The sequence below is a fragment of the Prorops nasuta genome, unplaced genomic scaffold, assembly GCF_024137725.1.
Source record: "Prorops nasuta isolate Cenicafe-Biocafe unplaced genomic scaffold, Cenicafe_Pnas_1.2 PNAS00010, whole genome shotgun sequence".
In the NCBI taxonomy this organism is placed as follows: Eukaryota; Metazoa; Arthropoda; class Insecta; order Hymenoptera; family Bethylidae; genus Prorops; species Prorops nasuta.
Window position 1 is genome coordinate 186,627 of NW_027116807.1, and position 24,511 is coordinate 211,137.

Consider the following 24,511-nt stretch of genomic DNA (forward strand, 5'->3'; position numbering starts at 1 on the left):
GGTCCGCAAGCGGAAAGGGAGGTCCATTCCTGAAAATCCTGACATTCCTCCCGTTTCGTGATTCCCCGAAGAATCCTTTTCGCTGATTTCGCTGTGTTGGCTTAGTCAGTGGAAACGCACGAAACAAATGCGCGCTTGAGATTCGATTTTACTCGGAATCGATTTAAATGTTAACGAGACCTTTCAACGAGCGAGCCAATTAAAGGACCACACCGTGGGACGGAAATTATTAAAATCCTTTTTCTGCGGGAACAGTCGCTCGTTCCCCGTTGCTTTGCTACAATGTTGGCATATATAAATAGAAATAGGTAAAACTCTGTGCGAGGGAGTAAGGTGTTTTTTATTTAGCGCTCGCGAGAGTACATTGCGTGTAGGAGACAGTTTGCTCGCGGCATTGAGGAGAAGCCGTCGAGTTTCCAGGTGTTGGTGAACGAGAGAAACCTCGGATTCTAAGAGCCGTTGGCTGCTCAGGTGGCTAAGCGCGAAATTGCAGGCCAGTCGTGGAAGAAGCAGCCGGTGTCCCAGCTGGTTTTGCTGCTCGCTTCTCTCTTTCGACGCATTTCCATACCGGCGTATCGCGCGCGCGCGCGCGCGCGAGAGAGAGAGAGAGAGGGAGCACTGAATTCAGCGTCACCAGTCGTACCCTCCCCCCCCCCCCCCTACACTCTAATTGGCAGACGCTGATCCAAATGGCTGTAGCTGTGTGTATTCGTTTAACGATGCGAAAGCATTATTCTCCACGCCACACGGTTGACTTTGCGACACCTGCGTCTAGTCCGGATCAATAGTCGCTAAACGCCGCTCTGAATCTTATGCTAATTTCTCATTCCGCACTCTCTACCTGTCCTCCATTTTTCCACCGACTCGTACGAATCCATTGTAGAGGGAAATTCGGCAAAGACAGGTGTCAGAAATGACTAATTCGACAATGGAGATGGACGGTAATCCGTGAAATACGTGACTCGCATCTGTCGTTAAGCTTCCAACAATCGGCACACGACTTATATAAAATACGCGTAGGTAAACTCCCAGGCGAGTCTCTCGCTGCTGGGACGAAATAAAGAGTGTGTGTGCGGCCCTCTCATGCACGCATCGAAAGGCACGACGTATATGTAGGAAGAGGGGCAAGCCGGGTGTAGTATTGTTCCATCCCCCCCCCCCTCCCGCGCGCCGCGCCAAGGCAGCCTCGATCCGCGGCAAGTGCATTTTGTTGTGCGCTCAGAAATCTGTGATTCAATTTCAAATGGCTTTATAGCGCGCGCGCGCGTCTCTGAAACGAACCCCAGATTTCGCATTGATGTCAAACTACATGGACTATGAAATCTCTTCTCCACTGAATCTGGCACACACATCCACGCTAACAATAATGGCGAATATAAGCGAGTGCTCGAAACTTTCGAGGATACTCCATTTTTACTGGAGAATAAAAGGTAGTGGTACTCTATTCGACGCGAGCTGAAGAATATACCGCTGTTAATCGATATAGTGCTGGGGAGTTGTAAGATTTTTCAAAGAATTCGTCGAGAGAGAGAGAGAGAGAGAGAGAGGGTACGGTGGTGTAAATGGATTTTGGTAGTGGACGCGCGAGGTTTTGCTTTCCGAGTAAGACGGACAGGTGTGAGAGAGGAGCGGCGTGTACGCGAGGCTCCTTCGGAGGATAGCAGGTAGGTATACTATATATATATATATATATATGTATGCAATAGAGAGAAGGAGAGAGGTATAGGTAGAGAGACGCGACGCGACGCGCACGTAAAGGTATACGCGCGCACTCGATTGGCGTCGACCGGCGCGGGCGTCCCGGGAGGGGCGCGACGCCAGCCAAGAACGAACGTTGATACTAAACCGCGGCCCAGGCCGCTCCGAACGACAGTTCAACGAGCGTGTGTTCCGAGGCCGGTTCACGCTGGTCCATCCGACCGCGCCGCCTAGCCGCCGGTTATACTACCCGCAAACCACTTGGAATTCCAATTCGCATCCGACCACGACCGAAGCGTCTTCGGAACAATCGATCCACCCAACCCCACCCCACCCCCCCCCCCCCCACAACGTATAATAACTTGCGGCATTTTATCACGTGCCGCACACAGTGTCCTCTCTCGCGATAAACAGAACCCACGTGACACTCGCCTTTTTATCTCATTCCGAAAACCAGTGCGGGCCAAGAATGCGCTCGACCGCGAGACGTTCCAACTTTTGCAAAATTTCAACCCGTGCAGCGGCTTGAGACCGAAGGAACCTTCTCGCCGAGGGAAAATACCGGAGGTGCATAATATACACTGCGATGTAAATATCGTAGGCAGACAGTCTTTGATCCCGACCTGGTTCGTGCTCCTCCACGGGTCGATCATTGGTGTATATCGGATATTTACCCCCCTTTCTCCCTTCTCATCCGGTTCACGAGCTTGGATTATCCAGTGACAAAGTGTGCTACCACGTGACTAGTGAGGACGGGCGCTCCGCGCACGGATGCCAACGCACGAACTGTTGAAACAAAAGATCGCGAATATTGGTGTGTGCGAGTGGAAAATTAAGAAGTGCGTAGAAAAACAGGAGGTTGGTGCGAAGGATATACGAGTGAAAAGTTGTTCCTCTCTAACTGGAGGCGGAAATAGCCCACTCGGGTGTAAAGTTGCAGTGGTGTAATTGTGTGAAAGTGGTGGAGCGTAGGTGTGATATCAGTGGTGTAGTCCGATCATGATCGTGGATAGGTTGTGCGTAGCAGGGGCGAGAGACGGGAAGGGGGAGAGTGTTTCGTGCGACAGCTTCGGACTTGCCACGGGAGTCCCAAACGGCCACCAGCTGATCGTCCTGCTACCTTAATTAATCTCGCAGCGGGCAAAATCAAAATATCAATCTCGGCCAAAATTCCTGCTCAAGTACCAGCTTGCGTTTCGACAATCAGCCATCTCGTTTATCCAATATTATTCATCTCAATCCAGAAAGAGAGAAGATTCAATATGCTCGGCTCCAAGTTTTGCCAAGGTCGTAAAGTTGAATGAGGTAGTGAAGAAAAATTGGGTTATCCGGATGTTCTCGAAAGATACGCAAGGATTCCATTGATATTCCGAGAGGTTGCGAGAGAGAACTAGCAGGGATATTCGAAAAGGTACGAAAGGATTTTGATTTGGATAGTGCATTGATCCTCGAGGAGGTGGAGGACGAAGAGGAGGAGGAGGAGGAGGAGGTGGTGGTGGTGGAGGAGGAGGAGGAGGAGGAGGAGTGGGGGAAGAGTAGTCGAACAGTGACAGAGGTGGCGAGGCTGCCACGTCCGATTGGATGAAATCAAGTTGAACGTGGATCGATTGCTATTAGACCGGGCTACTTGCCAGTCGATCTCCGTTAATTAATCCGTCAGTGCGCAAACCTATCGTTCGCGATCGCGTCACGACGTCGCTCTGACTTCTCTCTCTCTCTCTCTCTCTCTCATCTCTCTCCTCTCTCAGTGGAATAGCTGATTTATCCTCTCAGTCCTAAATAGCGGTGTGTGCCAGTGATTATGCTTTGAAGTGAATTGACGATAAGTGAACTTGGATCCTGACACGTGCCGAGGAGTCCGTTTAATTCTTCGAGTGAATCGGTGCGCATCAGGTATGCCCTAAGATTAGTCCCAGTATACGTCTTTAAGAGTCCACCTACCTTGTTCTACCGCTGTCCCAGGAGTGTCGATAGGTAGTGTCCGCACTTTTCGTAAATTTCATTTTGACCCTTCGAGGACGCCTAATTGGACACTGAAGTTGACCCCCTCTCCTTTTCCGAAACATAATGTTCATTCTTTAACGAATGTCTAACGGTTGGTCACCAGTCTGACTACTAGTGGATATTTCCACTGGTACTATTCTAATAGAGTTAATTCCATTTCTCTTTGCTTATTATAGTGCAGTTATATCGAGTAGACGATATCGCATAAAAAAGTAGAGGAAGCGTCCATGCACGCGAGGTAAAATGCAATAATATGAAAATAAAACTTGTTCTCGGGCCAGGCGGTTGGCGGGTTCTTCTTTAGGAGGGCACGCAGTTTTGTAAACCGCAGACAAGTTTGGTTCTTTTGTTTTTTAGCCGACCATTTAACGACATTATTGGCAAGCGTAGCGAATTCTCCAGATTAATTATCGTTCTCCTAGCATGCGTATCACGATGATGTTGACTCGAGCAAGAGAGAAATTCAAAGAAAGAGGGGAAAGAGAGATCGAAGGTTCGGGATAGCGAATCCGTTAATTAAGAGATTACGTTCCGCGCTACGTAAATAATGATTCAGCGTTATAGTCGCGTGTGCTTGGAACACGAAAAGGTAGAACAAAGGTATACGGAAATCGGTGATCGTTTAATTAAAAAGCGTCCGCGGCTTACGGGGTACACGATGATTCCGCGTGATTTTCGCGTGCGTCTCGATCGAGATGAAAAAGGAAGGAGAAGGAGAGTAGAATGGTAGGTAGGGGGGAATTGGGTTTGGGCGAAAAGGGGGACAGACGAATCTGGTCCCGCTTCTTTTGCTACGTCCGCTTTTTATTGTTTCGTGAGGGCCGAAGAGAGTTCTCACGCCGCACGCGAGACACTTGCCGGGACGCGCATTTTGCACGCAGCTCGTCTCTCTCCCTCTCTCTCCCTTTTTCCTCTTGCATGCATGCACGCACGCATGCACGCACGCACGCACGCACGCATTCATCCTATATAGCAACGAGCCAGCCAATCGCTGCATTACCACGGGAGGTATCGGACGCTCCAATAAAGATAGAGGGAACCTTGCTTCTCTCTCTCTCTCTCGTTCCCTTTCATACTCGTTTTATCATACTTGGTCTCTACCACTACTTTACGAATGCTAAAAGATACGAGACACACTCATCGAAATGGCTACCTGAAAGCTCCCTAAGGATTCGAATAGAAATCCCGGAGCACCGTCCCTCTCTCTCTCTCTCTCTCTCTCTCTCTCTCAGCGGGATCTTGATTCTTCTCTCCTCTCCCTCCCCATCTCTTTATATCTCGTCCTTTTCCTCATCCAACTTGAGCCCAGCTATATAAGGATCTACGCGTTCCAATCCAACCCTTCCTACCCCTTCACTTTCTTTCTCCGTGAGAGACTACTACTTTCTACTCTCGCTTTCTAGCTTCCCCATCGGAGCAGCGCCGCCTGTCGTCGGCAAATCCTTGAAATCGAATTTCCCGAGACGGGAGCCCGCGCGAAAAGAAAGCTCTCGTCTACGTATTGCTATACCGCTATGCCACGCCACGCCACGCCACACCGCACGAAAGCGACTTCAGTTTCACGCGCGCTTCCGTCATTTTCGCCGATATTTACTTCTGATGAAGTTAGGTCCAATTGGAACCTGCTTTCGGATTACTGCCTTTCGATCCACCGGATGAATAATTAATCACCTCCGACTTTTCAGTCTTTTTCCTCTTCATTAATCATATGCTCGTTTCGCCCATTATCGCACTGGCTATCAGCACTCGAGCTCCCTCTCGGCACACAGAGTCCTTCTCTATATACATCTACTAATAAATAGTTTTATAGATCCAACAGACGCTTTTATCGGAAAAATTGGCTTATGCGAAATGAAAGAAATGGCTGCACTTTATCCCGATGCGGTTGGATCGAGGAATGGATTATAGAATTATCGTTTGCAAAACGAGGAATATCCGGAGTTTGTATAAATGGACCAAGTTATACGTAAGGTCCTTGCTTAAATTATTCCCGGGAAGGTATTGCACTTGTAGGCCAAACGGGGAGACAAAATTGCTCCATTTTCTCGAATAAATGGTCTCGGTCCTTACACGCGCGTGGAAGCAATATGCTCGCTTTACGAAATTATAATCTTACGGGTATCGTGAATCGTGGAAAAAGCAATAAATAAATAAACCTTTAGTCAGATGTATATCATTTACATGGCATATTCCGAAAAGATTTCGTCCAGCTTTGGGAATAATATCGAAAAGAGACGAGTGCAACATTAATCTTCGTTTCTTTGGAGAATCGATAAAAGTCAATGTGTCGGAGAGAGGAGTCATCCAAGTGTCATTATTCAATCACCGTGGTATGGATTTCAGCCGTGGGAGGCTAATTAGTAGCGGAGCTTTAATTATCAGCGTCAGAAGTGACTTGGACACGCCCCTAAAGTCAAGCCCTCGCCTCGGCTTTCGATCTAACATAAGCAAGCCTTATATATGTACCCACACGCATGCACAGTTTCACGCCTCAGACGTACAAACGGGTTTAGGGATTCACCTATCCCTTGTCTATTTCTTTTTGCATTACTGCTCCCTCTATTTCATTTCCTCTCATTTTCTTTTCTTCCATCTCTTCCCTTTTTATCTTTACCTTTCCATCACTTTTTCTCATTTTCATTTATTCTTTCTTATTTTCTTTTTTATTCAATCTCTCCCTCTCGCTCTATCATACTCTTAGCGAAAGAGGGAGAGAGAGAGAGAGAGATGAAGCGATGGCACGTAGTCTCATCGTTCATCCTTGTCGGAGTCGATCAAACCTCGGGCCCCCGTATTATTTCGGTGGCTCTATCTTGGCGAAAAATCTATGTCAACCGACATGTTGACACGTGTTGAAACGTAGAGGAGGTGGACATCGGCAAGTGGACTTACCGGTATGCAGTGTCGGATTTCGTGGAGAGGCAAACTGGAGGTGTATACACGCACGCACGTACGCACATGCACACACGGAGAATCATGCGCGTGATCGGGTTACCGTCTCATGAATCAAAACTATTTCATGGGACCGTATCGCGGTGGGAGTGAGAGCTAGGGAGAGAAAAAGAAGCCAAAGGCGAACATGTTTTACAATAGCTGGGAGGTCATATCGCCTACCGAGATACGAGCTTTAAGCCTTATTATGACGTGACTCGTCCGTTGATCATGTATATAGCTCTACCCCCACTCCGACTTATATATATATATATATATATATATATATATATATATATATACGCGTCCTTCCGTACCTCTATAATGAGATCGAGAAATTTAATCGAAGCAATCTCTACATTTTTCCTAGTCGATGTAACTGTTAAAAAATTATAATAACCCGAAGCACATGCATGGACTGCAGGAACGCACGAGGGCGCTGGCATTTCAATCAAGTATCACAGATTACCTCATAATTAACCCGAGAGGGAAAAAGTAAACAGCGGTCATTTCCAATCTTAATTGCAGATCCTATTGCGTAGTTGAAATAAGGTTAAGCAGAGAGACAGAGAGTGAGAGAGAGAGATCGTGGTCGGAGGAAACAATTTCAGACATGAGGTACAATTAACGAAATGGATCGAGACATAAAGTACCTACATGTACGGGCAACAAGCTGTAGAGAGACAGAGAGAGAGAGAGAGAGAGAGAGAGCTGGTAATAAAGCAAACTTGCCGCTAGAATGGAAAATCTCACCGAAAGAGCGGGCTGCTTGCGAAACTCTCCCTCTCGAGATCCAATTGAGAATATAGTAGGAAAATATAGTGAGCGCTCTCTTGGCTGTCTCTGTGCCTTTGGAACAATAGATCCTTACTGACAGCGCGGCATTAAGTGATTGACGCTGAGATAGAATGAAATTATGGCCAACGCAAATACGCGGCTCGATTCTCCGATTGATCGGCCACGCTGAAATACGATAGTCCGATTGAAAGGAAGAAAAAAGCTCGCGCGCGCGCGCGCGCGGGGAAAGAGATAAAGAGATGGGTGGAGGGAGGTATGGAACGCGTGTACGATCCGCCAGAGAGCTTTATTAAATGCCATTCTTACCGAGGATAGAAAGAAAGAGTAATTGACGTGTTAGAAATGATCGATAGATCCGTGAATCGGCAACGAGCATGAAATTATTACGCGAATCGGTCCCGCGCGATAGGTTTGCTTCGATCTCCACCTAAATGCTCTATGTAGCACACGTTTCGCACGACTTCATTCCATGCAGCGGCTCGATCTGCGCGCACAGACCGCAATTGTATTATAACCAGTGGCTCTCACTTTTCACTGGAAATCCTTCGTTAGCGCCGATAATCGTTAATCTCTGCCAGCTCGATCGTCTCGCTCGGAGATTCAATTTCTCCTTTTGATATGGCAATTCTTTCATTCTGCCTGGACGCGCTGATCCATCAATGGAATTTATGCTTAAAAGTGCATTGCATTATATACCAGAGTGGTTAATTAAATTTAATTTGTGCATCGAGTAAGATTGCACGCGGCCGGTGTACTCGCGAGGTTCTCCTGGTCTCTCGCAGCCACTCGGTGGGAGGGGAGCTACGGCGGAGGAGAGAACCCCTGCGAGAGGGCTATCGCGCGCAGATTGCAGTGGGAGCGCGAGGCAGCGCACGCGTCCGCAAACGTGTATTGCGCGCCCGCGGACATAAATACCACTCGTACGCGCCGGTAGAGACTATTAATATTGCCCTAGCATTATTAATTCTAAGAATTCCCCGGTGTTATTGGCTGAAATTACCGATGATAGTCATAGAATCCGAGTGTAGAAAAATTCGTATTCTCTCTACATATATATATATATATATATATGGGTACTGTTATATTATATACATATAGATGTATGCGAGAGAAATAAATAAAGGCATAAAAACATACACACGTATCTAAGGTAAAAGTGCATTGATCGCCTTGAGCCACGCATATTCGCGCCGAGATTGCTGATATTAGTATTCGCTAGTAGGCGGAATATAAATATTCAAAAGTAGGCTCGTGCGTTTCTCCGCTGCTGACTCAGCCGCAGTCTTTGGAGTCCCTGCCAAGCCGCTTGTCAGTTTTCGCTTTCCGTCGCTTTTTGCATGTCAACAGTCAACGTTTTCTCTCGTATACACACAGACATATACAATACGCACACTCCCGTTCCGTAGCCAGTCAACCTAGCACACATCCCCACCGATCTCGCAAAGTTCACGCTTCATCCTTCAGGTGTTGGCAGCTATTTGTAGCTCCACGCTGTTTTATGGGCTTATGTGGCAATATGATGTTCTTATTGACTGCTACACTCTATATACGCTATGTTGCGCGCGTTGTTCCACACAGCGCTGTGTTTAATATTACCGCGTCATGCTCCACGCGCTATCCCGGGGTACTCGAGTTATCCAGACTCGAGATCCTCCCCATTACTACATAATTTCACATAAAATTATAGCATTCTAAATTATCGCTCCGTTGATACAATAATTTTCGTAAACTCGACTCGCCCTTGTTCCGTTACAAGAATATATATATATATATATCGAGGCTAGAGAGAGAGAGAGTGAGAGAGAGAGAATGCTTTGCTGATTCACCCGCAGCAGCAGCAGCTCGACTACAAACGGTACGTGAGTCTTGCTTTTGCGCTGGTGGTATAAAAAAATCTCGACAAATTATTTGCATGCTTGCCGCGAAAGAATTTCGCGCGCGATAAAACTTTGGATCGCGAATGAAAATTCTTTGAGTGGAATAAAGCGAGTTTTAGCCAGCGATGATAAGAGGAGAGGCGAGCTGGCGTAATTAAGGCCTACACGGAGCACGCGCGAAGATTGCCGTTCGTTCGAATGCTCGTTGGAATTCGGAAAAATGGAATTCGCGTATTAGGAATATTGCGCTATTGGAATACGCGTCGTCGACGCGGAAGAATCGAGACCACGCGAGTCCTCCTATCAGAGTTGGCACGAGAAATTCATATAGCGGAGCAGTGGCTCGTGGAATCAAGTGCGCCAAGGTCACATTAGAATTTCCATTTGCATGCGAATTGCCAGCTAGGCAGATGGGGAAACGATATAATCTTTCGCCATCTTTCTTTCGAAGCGCCGGTGTAACTCTGGCAATAATAATTCCTATGGTCGTTGCTTCGTCTTCTTGTTAGAGTGTACGTACACAGATATATATATATATATATATATATATATATATATATACTGCAAGTGAAGTAAAAGGGGAGCTAGAGGCACTCTTGAATACTCGCTCCTTTTTTTTCACTTCCGTTTTTAACGATATCGCGACCAATCCGATCCGATCGCGAAGAAAAAACCTGTGGCTTTATGGTACCCGAGGATCCATGCTGAAACGGCCAGTCACGCTTCGCCGTGCAAGTTTTAAGGACGCGCTCGGATATATACCTGTAGTTGTAATGGCCGGACACTGATTATCTCATGTTTAAATGTACGCGATACATAAGCAATGCTATCGAGCGATTAGCTACGCTCTCCCCCTTTTTTAAATTTGCTTTTCCCATACAATTAATCCGCTCTCTGTGTGCACTGAGCACGAGAATGTACTTACATATATATATATATATATATATATATATATATGAGAATCGAATCGGCGCGTTGGGGCGGCTGCGCAGATCGTACAAGAGCCGAAACATTAATTACACACGTACATATGCGCGATAAGTCTCATCGTTGGGAGCACCCACGCGCTCGAGTTTGCGCAATCGATTGTTGCTCGATGAAATCGGAGAAGGTACGCTGTATGTATATATATAGCATATTTTATATCCATCTCCCCGCGGCCGGTGTGCGATGGTGTCAAGCACACAGGAATGTTTCTGCTCACGGATTAAATCCACGCTTAATTAATGATTACGTCAGTTTCAACTTTCCTAATCTCCGTCACTGTCCGCAGTCAAGCGAGTCAACGGATCTCTACAATCGCATCCAGTTCTTCCTCCATTTGCATAATAAATTTTGCTCTCTTCTCGAAACCTTTATAGACATCATTCGAGATCGTATACGTTTCTCCTTCGAGCCTTTCCAGCAGCCATCCACCTTCGATGGCCTTCAACGTCTTAAACGTCAATCTTTTCTATTCCTAACTCCTCGCTCTGTGCTCCAAAGCTCGATTCTTTGCTCGCTCGACTCACTTTTCCTCTCCTTTTCACTCGCTCTTCATCTATATATCATTGTGTATAGTAGTGCTGAGCCAGACGACTGACGCTAGTAGGTCGTACATAAAGTGCAGGGAATTTAACCCCAGCAATTAGAAATTTCTGCTCCAAATCTCTTTATTTGCTTCCTCTTCTTCTTCTTCTTCAAAAGTCTATCGATCGTATACATAAGCCAGGGATCGGTGTTTCGAGCATGGAAACTGGTAAGCTTTTCTCAATGGTGCGTTCAGTTCCGACTCTTGCTCTCTCTCTCTCTCCCGCGGATCTCCAATATAAATTCCAGCGAGGCAAACTTTTTTCCCAACCCTCCAGCACCTCCACTTACTCTCCACTACTGCTGCCGCCACATAATCGTACCGGCATACACAGAACTCTCCTGCCTTCGCACCACCTTCGAGACTCTCGAACAACCATATATCTTTATCATTCGCGCTTGCTCGAAACACAATTGGCGAAAGAAGCAAACGCGTCGCGAACAGAATAATCGTAAAAATATCATTAGAGCGTACATTGTCTCATTATATAGGTTCTCTAGGACGATCTTTTTTTCCCTGCAGGAGAATAATCGTGAACGGAATAAATAAAAGCGTCGCGTCGGCCACGATGTGTGTCCGAGTTTTGTTATACAGGCGTTTTCATGGAATACGTGCAGCGTCAGTATTAGTTCCATTTAATTAGGTATAGGATAGGGGCAGGAACGGGAATTGGATTCGTGTAAAGCGTAATCCAAAGAGAGATCCCGATTGACCTGCAACATTGCTAGCAACTACCTTATCTAATTATATTATCTCCCTTCTCTTTTCATTCTTTCCACATTTTTTCCGTTATTCTCTCTCTCTCTCTCTCTCTCTCGATCCCCTTCACTCTCATTATCGATCTCTCTCTCTCGATCGTCCAATCGATTCCTCTCTAATTACGAGCTACACGGTGCTCTCATTGATTGAATTGGAAGGGAGCAAAAGGACGCGTAGATTGGCTCGCTTTGGTTTTAAAAAAGTGATAATGAAATTTCGGCGGAGGAGGGAAGGGGTGGGGGTAGAATTTCAGGAGAGCAGCTAAGCAAACAGCGGAAGGTCGACTCGGCTGCGAGAGTGGACGAGAGCGCAGCGCCTCTGAGGGATGAAAAACGAGAGGCTGCTAAGGTATAAATCTGTATAAGAAGGGGTACGATGCGCGCGGAGGGGTAGTCGCGCGAGGATGGGGTGGAGAGAGAATGGGGCTAGAGTGGGTAGAGAATAATGGGCGCGGTTTAACTGTCAGACACAAAAGGGGCCGAAACTGCCGAATCCACGGTAGGAGAGAGCCCTCGCGGGCTCGATTACAAAAATTGAATGTTGCTTGGACTGTCAGTGCGCTGAGACAGGCTGTACGTTAGCCTCTCCAACGTTCTCTCGATATGGTGCCACTTGTATTACCATTGGAATCGGGTGTCGAAACACTTCCATGATGCACCCCTGGAATTTCCCGAAAAAAAAGGAAAAATACCGGGAAAAAAAAATCAGGGGAAAACAGCGAAATTCACCCTATCCCCTAGCCTCGTTACTGTCAAAGCCCACGTTTCACTCTCTCCCGTCTCTCTCTCTCTCTCTCTCTCTCTCGCCTCTTTCGCCACTGCAATATACCGCGCACTCTTTCATTTCGGTCACAATTCGACGAAATTCTGTCAGACTTTTCCAACTCTCTACGAATACACTATATATTTTTATTTAGTCCACTCTCGGTCAACATTCGCTCGTTAATTATTTCTCATTTTTTAGCACATTCGTGACCAGATTGGATACATTTTCATTATAGACGTGGCTTTCGCGTAATTCAATTTATCCGAATTGGACGATAGAATTTTGCCCGTCCCGGCTAATTTTAACGCGAGTTTTGCGTCGTTCCTGATTCATTCTCGGGGACAACAAAAAATGTTGACAGGAAAATTTCACGCTCTCGTGAAACGTGGGCGTTGAAAAGGAGGAGGTAGAGTCCGTGTAAATTAGCGCAAACGTGCCATATACTACGAAACACACACTGCGGTATATATACGTCGCATACATATTCATACATGCCGGTGTTAATTATTATAATAAACGATCGTCCATGTAATTAATTTCTCTTTCTCATAGAATTTGCATGGCTTTTGTTGAAAAATTAATAATGCGCGTTCGAGTTAATTTGCCGTGGAGCGTGACGTGTAAATTCGCCAGTGTCCACGTACGTACAGTCTCCTCGCGGTTATCATTTCATTTCCGCGCCGTTTTATTTCGCTCGACTGGCGAACAGCCGCGCGTTTCTCTAATTTCCATCAGCTGCGACTCTCGTGTGCCTCGCCGATATCGAGCATCGCGCTCGGTTCTCCCGAAAAGGATGGACCGGGCGCGCCAGAGGCGCCTTAGCTCCTCCAAGAAAATTCTCGCCCGGTGTAAATCGAGTCGTGAAAATGACTAATAATGGCCGGGTGCGGTTTACAATAAATCGCGCAAAGATCGAACGATCGTCGAAAGAAATGAGTAAGAAATAGGCTCTGTGGAATGTCTATTCGAAATAGCATGGGTATTTATTGTGGTGGAAGCAGAGAGAGAGAGAGAGAGAGAGAGAGAGAGAGAAATGATTTTGATGCGAGAAGGGCATTTATGATTGTTGAAAAAGCGGGAGATGGCTGGACAGAAGCGAGGAGGACGATTATGCATTATGGATTGAACGCGTGACGTGGATGTCTGAGATAAATCGGGACAGAGCGGGGCAGAAGATCGAGTTCTATTGGACTCGTGTAGAAGGGAAGGCATGTCGGTGCGTAATGCGAGCAATTTATTCGTTACAGTCGGCCTGATTCAAGTTCGACACGACCCCGTCGTCTCCCATTCCCCGCTATGCTCTTATTCAAATCGTATCTTCCAGCAGCCATTTTCGATCGCAACAACGGTATTGACAAAACCGCGCCGTGCTTCATGAAAAATACATGAGGTCCTCTCCCTCCCTCCCTCCCCTTCCCCTCCTCCACCTCTTCATCTTCCTCTTCTACTTTGACTTTCCCTAGCGCGCGCACTTTTCAACACAGCCTACATATATATATATATATATAAAAGAGCAACACGCCGATGGGCACTTCTCTCTCTCTCTCTCTCGCAGCAGCCTATAACCTCGACGCTATATAGATTTAGAAAATTTGCCTCTTCAAACGACGCACGCTCCGTTTCGAGATTTATTTTTGAATCTTTGGCGTGCTTGTGCACAGTTGTGCCCCCCCCCCCCCCCCCCCCTCTCCTGGCCAGAGGCAGCCACGCGAGGCACGGCGCACCAAGCACCGGATATACGATAATTGCGAGCAAGAGTCGCGACGGGACCGGCCGGCAAAAACAGACCGATGCGTAGCAAGAAAAACCAATTGCGGAAGCGGCATTTAGAAGGTAATTGCCATCGGAATAATCTGCTTTGTGTATGCACTCGCCGCTCACACATTTTCATGCAAAATACTCCAGCGACCCGACAGATTATGACGCGCGATATGAGATTCGTACCACTATAAATTACCAGCAGACCAATTTTCAAATTCTCCAGATTTATCTATCGCGTGAAAAACGATTCAGCCCCTCGCGGACTCTCCAACGGTACACGTGTTAAGATATACACTGTAGGTTGGACTGCAAGGCGCTCGAGAGCTATACTTGTCCTTTGTTCTTCGAGCTACGTACTCAACGTAGCAACGAGTGCAAGAAATGGACTGGTAAATAATTGATCTCGTCCGAGACGCGGCAGAAGCTTTCCGAGTGAAGAATTGCATGATTTGGCGATATAAGTAGGCGTTCCTGTATCCTTCTCTCTCGACCTTGAGGTTGGTATATTTTTTGAAAGCAGATACCACCTCGAGGACCAATCTTCTCGGTGGGTATGGCCAACAAATTCCGAGGTTGCGTGTATCTCGGCGATCGTTCGGTCATTCCTATATATATATATAATATATATATATATACACACAACACACACCTTGCCCTCTCGCTAATGGAACGCCTGGGTAATAAGGGAAGCGCGCTTATTCTTCGCATTAGCCCATTAAAGATAACCCGACGTTTCAATCTAGCCACGATATGCCCAATGACCCATCCATCCCTCTTTCATCCTCCCCCCTCCCCCCCCCCTGTCTCGAGGAAATTCGATCCACCGCGCGAGATTACCTTATACGAACGGAAGAAACCATAGCAATCTCGGCCAAAAAATCCATATATTGCAGCAATTTTTGCGGATGAGATAAAAAGCAGCGAGTTACCTCGATTCGGTATTATTATTTAGTTAGTTTTTTTTTAATCGGGCCGAGCTTGTTACACGTTCCACGCTGTTTTTTGTTAATTATGAAACCCTCGAAATTATCCGTGTTGAACATTCCACTAGTCTGTCTTTTGTTCGTTTTTATCATTGTTTATACGAGCGAGAGCATTATTAATGAGCGTTTTTAACAAAAGGTTCGGTCTCTCTCGGTGAAAATAGTCTCTGGACGGTAAAGTGGACCACATGGCATCCGCGCGTAGAATTTCGATTCGTTTTCATCACTGAGCAAATTATCGGGCCGGTCTCGCTATAAACGCATCAGCCAAGCAGCGTTTAGAATTGCAGAGAAGTGGGCATTTTGAACCGCGCATCACTTGGATTCCGCAGCTGAAAACTGAATTCGCAGTACCACTTGGTATTTTGCCCAGTATATTCCGCGTAATTTGCATGATCCACGTTCCATCTTTACCGATTTACCTCTTCTGAAATGCATAAACCAACAGTAGCAACAGAGGTATGGACGGCTATTTTATTATAGTTTCTCTCCCTCTAAATCGAGCAAGAATATTTGCTGGAAAATCGACCAAGAAATAATTAAGAGGTTCATCGACACGCGACGCTTTTTACCATTGACAAAATCTAGCCGTTGGAGCCAGCTTTTTCCAACTAATTGACCAATCGCACACGTACTTTGTATAATAATTGACCATCGGAATACGTGTTTGTGCTTGTGCTCGATTAGCAACTGTAGCAATCTTGTTAGTTGGCCATCGTAATGGGCTTCCGCAGAACCAATCGCTATAGAGAGATAAAGTTGGAGCGACGAAGGGGCAAGAGAAGCGTTTTGCAAACTCTTCTTTCGCATCGAGATAAGGGGAATGGAGTTTTCCGGAGTTCTCTGGCACTTGTGCCGAAACGAGTTGCGCGCCCCTGCACCCGCGTGCAGGAAAATCCTACTCTTTCTCTGCGAACTGGCTAGATTCTCAAGACAGGCCAAGATATCGCGCGGGAGAAACGAACCATACGATTTCGTACCACGTCGTCTCGCGTAGGACCTTCCGATGGCAAAAAGATTTATATACGATTAAGCAATCGGACGTAGACAGAAGTCTCGGCGGAAATTACCAGATCTCGCTGACCCGAGCATTTTCCACCAAAGATAACCTCGCTCGCTCGTCGACAATTTAGCACTCGACTGGCGGGATTAAACTTATATCGATTCCACAATGGAACTTTGCGACGGACGGAGGAGGATTATTTATGATCCTTCCGGTAAATAATATTTCCAAATGAAGCGTGCGCTCGCACCAGTTTGGTCTCGAGTATTGAGAAACGCCGCGCGAGTGCCTTTATTCTCGTTTGGACAAAAGGACATTTTTCCCCGATAGACCTTGAGGGATATCCCGAAGGCCAGTCACCTCGTCCTCCACCACTTACCGTGATTTTCCCTCCCTGCTGAAAGATAACGCTCGGCAATAAGCCTAAGCGCAGTCCAAGTGAATTTCCCATGAAATCACTGGGCTTATTCGAGAAACGGCTCCATTAACGAAATGCCCGAAGAAGCGAAAGCGAGCGATATACTCCAAGCTCGTATATACATATACATATATATATATCGTCAGTGGGATCGAATGCTCGCTCTCGAGTCCAACTGTCCTACCGCTGCCCTCGCTGTATACAACGCGTGCGCTACGAAGACGGAGGATGAAGGGGAGGGGGAGAGAGATTCCAAGTGCAACGACGAATCCTTGCTCGCCCGCGCAAAAGCCTCCACTCTCCTTCGCACTTTCCATTCACTCTCCAATTGCAGCATTTGCAGCTGGTTTCCTTACTCTCGATGAATTTCTCCGCTGGTGCGCGCTGTATCGCGTCAAGTTGGCCCGATGAAACAAGGACCCGGGCCTAAAGTTTATTTATTTAGTCGATTAATGGCAGTATCCGGACGTGGCGTAGCGTGGCATGGCGTGGCGAGGCGTGGCGAGGCGAGGCGAGGCGAGGGGGCGAAATACCTAAAGAGGAAAACACCGAGTTGCTGGGAGGCGAAACGATGGGATGAAGGAATTACGCGGTCTCTCGTAAAAGAACTTAACGGTCCGTTAAGAGGGTATCGAATGCGCGTTAAGTGGGCAAAAAAATGCCCGTGCCGTCAAACGAGAGTCCCGTTTTTCTCCAGTCCCCCCGATAATTCTTCATCAAGGACCCACACCTCGAGAGATCCTTCGCCGCTGCTTCTTACGCAACGCACTTTTATATACATGTATATATATATATATATATATATTTTATAACCTCTTCTCCTACATACATTGTACGCACCTATATTAAATAAATCGATTTTATCCCCTCTCTGCACGGCTCGTACAAATTACAGGGCGGAAAATTCCGCTGGTAATTATTACCCGATAATTATTTAACGTTCTCCGCTGGTCCGATAGCCGAGCACGCGATTTTACTATTGTACGCATGCATCGGTATTATTAATTCAACTGATAAATAATCCACGAACCGTGCGTTTCACTTTTTCATAAATTTTTCATTGGATTGTCAGGAATTATAGTTTGCTTTTCGAGGAGCGAGACCCAAATCTCGATATACGATGCTTCCCTGCCATTTTAAGGAACGCTCTAAAATATAAGCTAGATACTGTACGAGAATGAAATATCGATGCAACAATATCGACGAGCTTTTTTCACGGCTATTGTAAAAAATAAGTAAGGATCGGATTTGTGTGTGCGTGCACGCGCGTGTGCGAGTAGGGACATGGTAGCTCGTTTGGTTTCCGTGGGACTTTAAATTACGACAGCTACGAGAAGTGACGTTAACGAGTATTTCGTTGCGACAGTGTCGCGATGCGTACGATACATACGTAAGGCAGCCGATATGCGTACAGAGAGCAGCAAGCAACAAGTAATACCCGCGTCAAAAGATCTCGTTAGAGGAAGTGCACCAATCAGATCCAACGGTGGGACAATGCGAGTCGTTATCCCGTCTCGTCCGAACCAAATAGCTTACGGCAGATTTTATCTGTCTCGTGTGTGTGCGCGCGCTCCTCTTCGTCTCTCTGCCCCCCCCCCCCCCCTCGTGCTCCTACTCTTCGTCAACATTTGCCAACCACTACTACTTTTATCTACTTTCTCTCTGCGCACGGAGCAATGTCCAGCATTTCTCGCGTTATTCCTATTCCATAGGAAAATCCCATAATCCGATCTAGGAAAATCCATGCCTCGTGGAATGCTATAAACAATTGATATGCACTTATTGTAAATTGTAAATCCACATGTGCGTTTGACGTAAAGCTTTATCGGTGACAAATATCAAATTACCAATCTCTCTCTCTCTCTCTCTATCACGAACGATAAATTATTTAAAAGACGCAAAGTCTTTGGGTTTAATGGAAGAGGCGATTTCTCTCTCCATCAATGCTCGGCCAATCGCCTTGTTTTCCTCGCAATCCAACGGGAATCGCTCTCATGAGCCAAATGTTCTTTGCCAATTGGCTATCCTGATCCTATTACGTCACCAGCAACGAGCTCTTTTTCAATCAAGAAATATAAAAAGGTTGTCTCCCGAGTATCCATGGTCGTCGTGGTCGTAGTCGTTGACGTTGTCACGGACTATTCAAACGATTATGCGCGCTGCTGCTGATATCACACAAGTGCGATTAAAATTCCAGGACGGGGCAGCTTGTCATCGGCAATCTGAAAGTTTGCTCGGAGCTGCGGTGCCAACGCTAATCGGAATCGATCGGCCGTCTAGTAGTTCTCGTCGAATATCCAGTTTAATGCTAATAAAAAGCCACAGCCTGTTTGTATTCTCTCGGTAATTGCTTATAATGAGACGCGCGTATCCCAAGACGACACTCTTCGGGGCTCGAGTCTTCGTCTTTCTATATATATATATATATATATATGTACGGAGAGGAAATATATTCTTCAATCTCTGCCAAAGTATTATTCCCCAGTTTCTCATTCGCGATACACGTGTTCATGCAAAGTACGAGAGGACTTGTTTCGGACTTTCGTTGTCCTTTTCAATCTTCTCTTGTTTTTTACTTTTACTTTTACCTCCTCTCCCGCCACCGTTCCTCAACTGTTGGTCGAGAAGCCAGCAACGAAGCAGTCGAGGGAAGATTGCGCGAGGGGAGAATCCGTAGTAATTTCTTAACGGTTCAAGAAATTATGCGCCTCTCCATTATTCGAGGTGATTGCTGGTGAACGCGAAGAAGGAGAAGAAGAAGAACGTATGCGCGGCGCGGCGCGGCGCGGAATAGCTAATTGCTTCACTCCCCGAGCTTTATTATAATTCTTTCGGAGTGGGCGCTCTAAAAAGAGGGAAAGGGGGAAATTGCGAGGGATGGAATGCGCGAAACACGCGGGTGGAAGCCACTGCGCGAGTGTTGGCCCACAACGCGCGCCTACGGCTAATTATATCGGCGGTAATTTCTCGGTAATGAGACATCGCCGGGTAATTAGTTTCTGAAAAACAAGAGCCGAGGGAATCTTTGCGTGTTCCACGGTGTCAGCTTTACTCCAGCAATTTACCGACTTAAACGTTTGCTCCGAAACTACCGTTGTTTTATTAAATCAGCCGAGTTTATTGTTGCCAAAAGACTCGGCAATCTTCGCGATGGATTCTTAATTAAAGGAAACGTTAGATTTTCCAACTTAAAACCATGCACTCGTAATTATCTCTCTCGCTGCTTTTTCTGCCGTTCCATTGGACGCCAGATACCCCCCCCCCCCCTCTCTGTATTTGTGTTTTTCATTTGTTTGCTCCCTTCTTTTTTTCTTTTTTTTTTTTTTTTTTAATGATAGGCTGGGTAGTGGACGACGACACGCCAATTGGTCGCTCTGTTTTCAGGCGTGTAACGCAAAACGACACGTTGGGTCCGTGCGCGTTCCAGGTGGGGGTGGCTGGTAAATTTGGCCACCCAGAGGTAAAGCAACGGTAATAAATGAGCGGTGAGAGCTGCCACTAGCCTGCAGGTGCAGCTCCAATTTCCCAGGAGAGTCCATGGCCAAACCGCAACCTAAAAACAATATCCATTCTACCGGTAGAAGCTATATACCTACATGTCGGTGTTCACTTATGGAATAAAGGAAAAAAGAGTCGCGCGGTTAAAACACACATATATATATATATCTGTGTATCTAATAAAAACGGCTTTATTATAATGAAATTTGTGCAGCTCGATCGTTGGTCGATTCTGCTCCGTAGATTGTCTGGAAACGTTATGGAAATGGCGATTGGAGTATTTTTAGCAGCGAATGGCTAAGAAGCGTCTAGAGAGGTCGCGTCGGTTGATTTATTATTCGAGAATGGATAGTTTACTGTACGAGTCTCGGCACGAAATGATTTCCGAGCTTGCGAGACCCACGGACACTATAGCTTCTATTTCGCCAAGTGAGAAGCCAAGTTCAGACCTGGCGAACTTCCCTCTGCCAACTCTCCCCCTCTCCCCCACCCCCTCTCCCTAGCTATCCAGCTTTTACGTGAGCTTTAACACAAGTTTTCCATTGAGCACCGAGAGCTTCGCCACGTTAGTTTATTAACTAGTGAAATCTGCTAAATGTGCCAGCTCCACGCAGTCCCTGAAAAAGACCCATGCACCCCGTATCACGAGAAACTATCGTTAATTTAATTAGCGAATTTGCGCAACTTGACAAACTCTCCCATAAGACGCTCCTGTAATGTACGTGTATATACAGATCGAAGCTGCGGAATGACGAATCATTAGGAAAAATTGAAAAAGAAATTAGCAGTGATTAGTCGATCAGTATTCGAGGAGGTTTGGCTCGTGAGAGAGAGAGAAAGAGAGAGAGAGAGTGGTGGAGAAATTCGGCTCATTTTCCAGTCTCTTTGAGATCGACTCGTAATGAAAATTCCAGACTGCATTGATATGCATCTACAAGATTCCTACTGCGCCGTTCATTTCGCGCAATTTCAGGACTTTCCGGCGGAATCTCGTAGAACTGAATTCTTCGCGATCGCTGCAGCCCCTCTTTCTTTATCCTATCGCCATCACTCAGATATCCGTCCCCTCGACTAGATGGAATTTATTTTACGCGAACAATCAGCGCTATATTGTAAGGCTAGGATCAGTTTTCCTTTCGCGCGCAGATTGATTTATTGTGTATCATATCGATCCTATTGACACAAACCCTCTATCCTCTCCCCCTCTTCCAATTATATCTTCAACTATATATTTTTCAAACACGATCACCGTCCGTGCATGCACATGCATACAACTATGTATATGCGACTCTCCTTATCATTCATCATAAACATCGCGCGCAACTCCATCTTGGTATATTTATTTATAAACTCGTCTGGATCGATAAATTTATTCATTCTTACTCTCGATGATACCATCCATTGGTTAATTCGCTTCTTTGCAATTTTACTTGCCATCTCTGATACATAAATATAGATATACCACAGCGAGATTTCTAGTCACGAGAGAGTCTATTTCGATTGGTATCTTCCAATTTTCTCTCGTACTCTCCAACTCCTTTTATTTTCATTCGTAAATATAATCCGTGACACTTTTTTCATCTTGGGCAGCGAATCATTAGCATACACGATACGCATCTTTTTCGTCCTCTCGCTTATTTATCTACATCGATAAATTTGCTCCGGTTCTTTCAACCCGCCAAGTTTTTCCTATTCGCCGATTTATTTATTATATATATAATCTGGTTCTCTCGATTTCAACCGGGGAATTATGCATAGAGTGCGATAAATCGCAAGACAACTAATAAGTGCGAGCGAGCAATCGGAAGCGGGGCGTGTCAGTATAGTCCAGCCATCGAACTGCATAAATCTTCGTCTTTTGGTTTTCGCCTAAAATCCAATCAAGGGTGCAGCATGGAAGCTGCAAGAACAGCAAAACCAACGGTAATAATAAAGGAGGGGGTCTAAATATCAAACGTAAATTTAATGAGGGATTTCCACGCGAACCACGATAAATTCCATTCGCGTGCATAAATTTCCCTCCAGTTGCTACAAGAATTTCGCGAGCTGTACAAGGGAGAGAGATTATATTAATGGGAAGGTATAGGAGTTATAGCTCTACACCGAAGTATGCTTTCAATACGGTAAACGTTTGCCGCAATCACTTGGTACATGATTGAAAGCAATGGCGTAGACACGATCAATTCTTCGTGGGAATTTCCATTGGTCAGCAAACGCGTCGCACAGCCCCTATAGCTCATCATGAGAATCGATTGCCACTTGGCAAACACTTTTTCGTCTCTCCTCCGAATTTTCCTGCGATCGATCGCTCTATAGATCGTTATCTGGGACTGCTAAATTCTTCGCGAGACGTATACGTACACGGTGCTGACCAGCTGCGTCATTTGCCAACGTAAAAATTCACTGCTGCCTCCCAGCCAGGCAAAAAACCGTGGATTAAGAATGCTCTCCGTTCCAATATAAGCCCCTATGCACTACAATCTATATATATATATATATATATATATATACAATGCGAATAGGGTTGCAGTTTTTTTCCATCAAGATTTTCGCTAATTAAGCCACACATGCGCGTTTGCTCCGAGTATCGATGAAGGAGGAGAAGGGCGTTAGGGTGGTGTGTTTCGACTATGAAAAACACATTCCACTTTACACCCTTAGCAATCCCGATCCCGAATGCAATGGGCTAGTGTTTTCCTGTGTAAGCATTAGGGTCTCTATTCGGCCCTGTTCGTTATCGTTCGTGCTCCTTCGTTTTTGTTCGGACAGTGGCGTCAGCAAATCGCCGAATCCTCTTACGTCAGGCTCTCGCTATTATCACCGCTGTACCTCCTACCAGTTATCCACCGTCGCCAACAATAGTTTCCTCGGTTTCGCCTCGTGGAATCAACGACGCTTCGATGGCAGAGCATTAATTAATGTAGTATTTATCGATCTTGTCGTTGTCGCCAGTTCGACTTGGATTATGGACAAAATCACTGTGGAGACACCACAGGTAGAAAACCTCTTATCAACCGACAAAATAATCGTCATTACTGCATGCTTCGTCCTTTTCCGAGTCTGCGTTCATCTTATTAATTGTTTATCATCATTTAGCGCAACGATCAACCGATCGAAGAACGAAGAATTGACAAAGTACAGCGAGAAGCTCCAATAGTGTACGAGTATAGTAGGAAAAGGTTGAAGAAGGCGGCTTGGGAAGAATCTGAGGAGAGGGAGGTTTGAGTTTAAAGCGAACTCCTTAAGCGTCGTTTAAAGAGGGAAATAAAATATTCTTCGGATTAAAGTCTATTCGCAGTCGATGGATGTACTGGCTGGCTCTATTCGTTCTGCTCGCTGACGCCCGGCTAAATTCGATTTACTATAGGTCCCGTAGACTAGCAGCTAGGGTGGTCGCACCTTGGCGCTAGCTGCTGGAAAATCGAGACTGAAATATAAGGGCGATTCCTCGTAAAAACAGGCAGGCAGGCAGGCAGGGAAAATCCCTCTCGTATCCCGACTCTCCACAAAAGCTGCGTAGGCAACATTTATTCTTATATAGACGAGCGAGCGAACCACTATAGCTCCAGTAGTGTGTGGTGTATGTATATAGCGCAGTACTCGCTTATGCATGGCCGTAACGTACGAGAGCGAGCTGAGTTATCGGCCAAGTTACGAATAATAACACCGGCGAATCCCCCGGACCTTCGGCAACGATGACGTCACGGCCGTGCGCATAATTTGCGATCCATTGCATATATCGCGAGGGAAAAATGAACATATAGCTGGGCCGGAGAGCAGATTCCACTGAGTTATCGAACCTTATGAATATCTTAATGTCGCCATGGAAATTCTGACAAATGGATAAATCGCTGGTTTAATAAATAATTTCGTAGAGCGACGCGCGCGGCTATATATAGGGGGGATTCTCTTGGCTAGCAATATTCGGCAGATTCTTCGAATCACCTTTTCGCGTTTGCCCCTTAAATCGAGCGACGAAGGAAACCAGCTTGACGTTCTTTCTGCCAGCTTGGGATGGCAGCACGCGATTAAATTTGACATTTTCCGTTATTCCCTTTGCGGCTCGGAGCGCGCCGGAAAAGCATGCGAGTTTCGTTTCCATTCCGTGGGATTATAAAGGCAGCAGTCCGAGGAACAATCGATGGTTCGATTTTGCAAATGAGCTTCCTACATCGCCGAAGCACCCTTCTTTCAGAGACTCGAATTTCTGCGGAGAAGCTCGTTCGTTCAATTAGCGAAAGGAATTAAATTCTGTGTATCAGAGAGAGTTTCCCGGTCGATTGCATCAAAAGAATCGCGCGCGGTTCTTTAACGGTATCGAAGGGAAGGTGGAGGAGGGGAGGGGAAGGGGGGGGGGGCTTGTTGTCTCGGAGCTGTTTCACCGGTACATCCAATATAGCTGATGGCATGGCTGAAACAATACACAGAGTTGGAGCCATCGAGAGA

At 46.2% G+C, this 24,511-nt stretch overlaps 1 protein-coding gene across 1 annotated transcript in view; it reads left to right on the forward strand.

The window, feature by feature from the left end:
* Window positions 1–3,399: 3,399 nt before the first annotated feature.
* Window positions 3,400–24,511, forward strand: part of LOC136776728 (latrophilin Cirl-like) — a 269,470-nt gene continuing 248,358 nt past the window's right edge. The window contains exon 1 of the mRNA XM_066732518.1: window positions 3,400–3,591. The gene's annotated coding sequence lies outside the window, so the exon portion shown is untranslated. The remainder of the gene's footprint in view (window positions 3,592–24,511) is intronic.